We start from the raw sequence: 4,880 nt of genomic DNA, 5'->3' as shown, positions 1-4,880 counted from the left end.
TGTCTTTGATGTGATGGTTGTTAGTATGAATGGATGATGTCCCGTAAAGAGTTTTACACTAATAAGTAATGGTGGGCACAACCTAAATAAATAAACTTTAGAATGCCAGTCAAACATGCATAGCTACAGTATTAACAAACCGAAAGGAAGAAAGGTGCATATATTAGCAGAGTGAATATTCTAATGAATAGAATATCTTTATTGCAATCTCTATAAAAATGAGGTATAAATCCACAAATTTAAAAGTACACAAATGTTGGCAAGTACATGTCCCAAATCGTGGAGCAAAAGGACAAACTCAAAATAGAAGCTTACCAGGAAAAAATACACCAAATAAAAACAAAGATTCTCAAATTGAACAGAAGCAATATTGCATGAGAAAAATATTTTTTTTTTTTATTTTTTATAAGGTGTTAGGTGTATTTGTTAGAATACATTTATCAATGAAGCTCGTTCTAAAAAGTACACATACCAAAAATAAGAATCAATAAAAAGGTATCTAACGCAATACGGAGTGACCTAAAAAACTAATCTAAGAGGAAAGAATTAGCCGATCTATATCACCAATCTAATGTGGCTTCATTGGAGTAAAATAATGTTGAATAGAGTTGTCTGATATATGGGTATAACAGATGTAACACATAGAATGGGACATACAAAAGGACTACACAAAGTGACGTGAGTAACTAGTTGAGTATATGGTTCGTAAAGACTTTTCTACCGCTGTTGCCTGCATCCCCGCACTGTCCTGCTTCCTCCTCCTGACAGGGACACCAGCGCACTCGCCCTCCTAGCCGCTTACTGGTGGCATCTGCTAATATGTTACGTTTACCTCTCGGCCTCGAGAGATTTATGACGGTTCTACTATTTGAGCTTTCTCCCTACTCTGGAGACTAATATTAAATGTACTTTGCTTTCTGTTGGCGCTGCAAGGGTTAATGTCAGTTTTCCCTTGCTGCAAGTTGCTAAGTTGGAGCTCAGCTGCAGCCTTTTGTGGCTTCTCCTGTTTTCCTCAAAAAGCCCCATCAGCCACTTCTCCTTGCAGTTGAAAGATTCATTCTACCAAGGCCTGCCATGGAGAGAGGGAGTCGCTCGGCAACTGCTGGTACAAGTGTTGCTGTTTGCTTGTTGTTCTGGAGCTGCTGCCCTTTGGTATTTTTCCTTACTGCTTTGTTTTTTTCCCCTTTTTACCATTTTGTGTTTGAGTGCTCTGTGACTGAGTTTTGGTTTATTTTCTGTGGGGTTACTGCTCTGATCCGGTTCCCCCCCACCCCCCCCTCCCTCCTTGAGTGGTGCGAGAGGGGGTACTAGATCATGGCTGGTTAGTTAGGAGCGGAGCCAGCGTAGCGGCCCAGATTTCCTCACCTTCAGAGGTAATTCTGGGATCAGGGATAGCTAGGGTCCCCTAGCCTGAGGGTCAGTCCAGTAGCCCTTATCCCGGTTACCTACAATCCCTCCCGTGACATCATGTCCCTCCTGCTGGCTTGGGGGTCCTGTGCACATCACACAGGTCTCCCAGGAGAGCAGCTCCCTGATCTTGGCCAGCGTGCACAAACCCGGAAGCACCTCTCAGCCTATGGCTGAAGCACAATGTACGTAAGACCTCCTATCCCTATAGGACAGTGATGTTGAACCTATGGCACACTAGGCACGCAGAGCCCTTTGTGCTGGTACGCGCGCTGTCGCCACAATCAGCCACTTTGAACTGCCGATGTGATCGCGCCGGCAGTTCAAAGTGGTTTTTAACAGAGGAGACATTTCTCCTCGCTCTGACATGCCTCCTCTCCTGGGCTATAGGCCTGTTGCCTAGGAGACGGAGGAGCAACAGTAGGCGGCGTCGGCATCTTGTGGCCACGCGGTGGAGCAGGTGCTAGAAGGTGAGTTTTTATTTTTTTTTTATTTTTAAGCTGTGTGCGCGGCTGTGCCAAGGTGTGGGGGGACAGTGCCAGTACGGGGCATACATGGCTGCAAAGAGGGGGGGGGGAAACATGGCTGCAAGGATGGGGGAAACATGGCTGCAAGGATGGGGGGAAACATGGCTGCAAGGATGGGGGAAAACATGCCAGGATAGGGTACATTTAGAAGGAAGGGGAACATATTTACCAGGATGGGGGGATACATTTACCAGAATGGGGGGGGAAACATGCCAGGATTGGGGGTACATGAACATGCCAGGATGAGGAAAAATGCCAGGATGGGGAACATTTAGCAGGAAGGGTGACATTTATCAGGAAAGGGGACATTTACCAGGACAAGGGAACATGCCTGGATGAGGTACATTTACCAGGATGGGGTCATTTAACAGCATGGGGGAACATGCCAGGATGGGATACATTTACAATGATGGGGTATATTTACCAGGAATGGGGTACATTTACCAGGATGGGGAATATGCTGGGATGGGGTACATTTACCAGGATGGGGCCATGATGTGGATAAATATACCAGAATGTAGGAAATATATATCAGGATGGGGGACATGTTTACTAGGAAGTGGCCAGGAAGGGGGACAGAACTACACAATGAAAGGGGAGGGGAGCAACTCGTACGTCTTTATGGGATTTCAAGATGTTCAGAATTTGAAATGTAGATGTGGATTATAGGGGGAAGTCTGATTGCATTCCATGCTAAAATCTCTGTCTAATATGCTGCAATTTTTTCCAGAAAGATCAATCCAACTGCTGTGTCTGGAAAGGGCAGGGGCTCAGCTTCAATGGGTGGTAAGCATGAGCATGATGCCCCTGCTGAAAAGAGAAGACTGCAAAGGTAAGGTTACAATCAATTAGTTACATAATAGGATTGGTTGGCACTTCGGAAAAAAAAATGGGTTTAGGGCTACAGTTTGGGCACTCGGCCTGTGAAAGGTTTGCCATGACTGCTATAGGAGATGCCTGAGCAACGTGGTTTTACTGCTAGAGACACACTTGCTAGTAGTCAGGTTCCGTTCTCTGTACCGTTACCTGTGCCTGCTAAACCGTACCTGTCAGACACTTCCATAACAGCTGTCTAGTCTGCACAAACTGTCCTGCCTGCACCTGAGTCTTTTCCTGCATCCACGACCTCTGGAGGCAGCTGCTTCAGGGCCGAGCAATCCCCTGCAGTAGCACCTGGTGGCTACCTTCCAGCACAAACCTATCCTCACCATCAGAGGCTCTATTGAAGAAGAGGTATTATTATTTATTATAGTGCCATTTATTCCATGGCGCTTTACATGTGAAAGGGGTATACATAATAGGGACAAGTACTGTTAAGGACGTGACTCAACCGGTCACTCCTTGGATCTGACTGCTGTTCCAAATTATAATCTCATGAGTGCACGTGAGAATGACCGATAACAGACACTATATCGGTTATGGACCTTCTCCATGACAGACCCTGAGGCAATTGGTCTTTATTGTTTAAAACTTTTTACAGCTCTTAAGAAGTGAAGGGTGTGGACAAAATACAGTCCAATCAAGTATCATAGGTCGGGGCTTCAAGACATATAGAAATCTGCATATCCTCTTTTGGATTGGTCAGTCCAGGCTCCAAGAATTTCTTTTATCACCTCGGGTGTAGACAGGATATGGCAGCCATCTTTAAAATTACATGTGCTGGTATACTGTATTAAGGAAAAATCACTGAATATGCAATATACATATATACATATTAGTAAGGAACAAAAGCATTCATAAATGTTAGTTTACATGTACTAAACTACATACCTGAGTCTATGAAATGGCTGAATTAAGTATTTTTGGTTACTTAATTCTCATCCCCAACAGTACAATAATCATAAACAATACAAGGCACAGACTAGTACAGGAGGATAGAGGTCCCTGCCCGCGAGGGCTCACAGTCTACAAGGGATAGGTGAGGATACAGTAGGTTAGGGTACAGCGGATTGTGCAGCGCTGTATCGGACTAAGGGTTACGGCAGCTTGTAGGCTTGTCCGAAGAGGTAGGTCTTCAGGTTCCTTTTGAAGCTTGTCAAGGTAGGCGAGAGTCTGAAGTGTTGAGGCAGAGCATTCCAGAGTATGGGGGAGGCATGGGAGAAATCTTGGATGCGATGGTGGGAAGAGGAGATGAGAGGGGAGTAGAGAAGGAGATCTTGTGAGGATAGAAGGTTACTAACCTGCAGGTAAGTGTCGGGAGACTAGGTCAGAGATGTAGGGAGGAGACAGGTTGTGGATGGCTTTGTAGGTCATGGTTAAGGTTTTGAACTGGAGTCGTTGGGCAATGGGAAGCCAGTGAAGGGATTGGCAGAGAGGAAAGGTTGGGGAGTAGCGGGGGGACAGGTGGATTAGTCGGGCAGCATAGTTTAGAATAGATTGTAGGGGTGTGAGACTGTTAGAAGGGAGGCCACAGAGCAGGAGGTTGCAATAATCCAGGTGGGAGATAATAAGGGCATGTACTAGGGTTTTTGCAGCTTCTTGGGAAAGGAATGTATGGATCCGGGAAATATTTTTGAGTTGCAGGAGGTGAAGAGGTCTTGGATGTGTGGCTTAAAAGAGAGATCAGAGTCTAGGATTACTCCCAGGCAGCGAGCACGTGGCACTGGGGAAAGTGAGCAGCCATTGACATTGATGGATATATCAGGTGAGGGAGTTGAGTGATGAGGAGGAAAGACCATGAATTCTGTTTTGTCCATGTTCAATTTTAAAAATCGAGCAGAGAAAAAGGATGAAATAGCAGACAGACATTGTGGGATTCTGGTTAGTAGGGAGGTGATGTCAGGTCTAGAGAGGTAGATCTGCGTATCATCAGCGTAGAGATGATACTGAAAGACGTGGGACTCTATGAGCTGTCCCAGGCCGAAGGTGTAAATGGAGAACATCACGGGTCCAAGAACTGAACCTTGGGGACACCGACATATAGAGGGCGAGATGAGGAAGTGGTGT

This window comes from Anomaloglossus baeobatrachus, chromosome 3, assembly GCF_048569485.1.
Source record: "Anomaloglossus baeobatrachus isolate aAnoBae1 chromosome 3, aAnoBae1.hap1, whole genome shotgun sequence".
NCBI classification, from domain to species: domain Eukaryota; kingdom Metazoa; phylum Chordata; class Amphibia; order Anura; family Aromobatidae; genus Anomaloglossus; species Anomaloglossus baeobatrachus.
The sequence above is the reverse complement of the archived record's forward strand: the minus strand, read 5'-3'. Positions refer to the sequence as shown.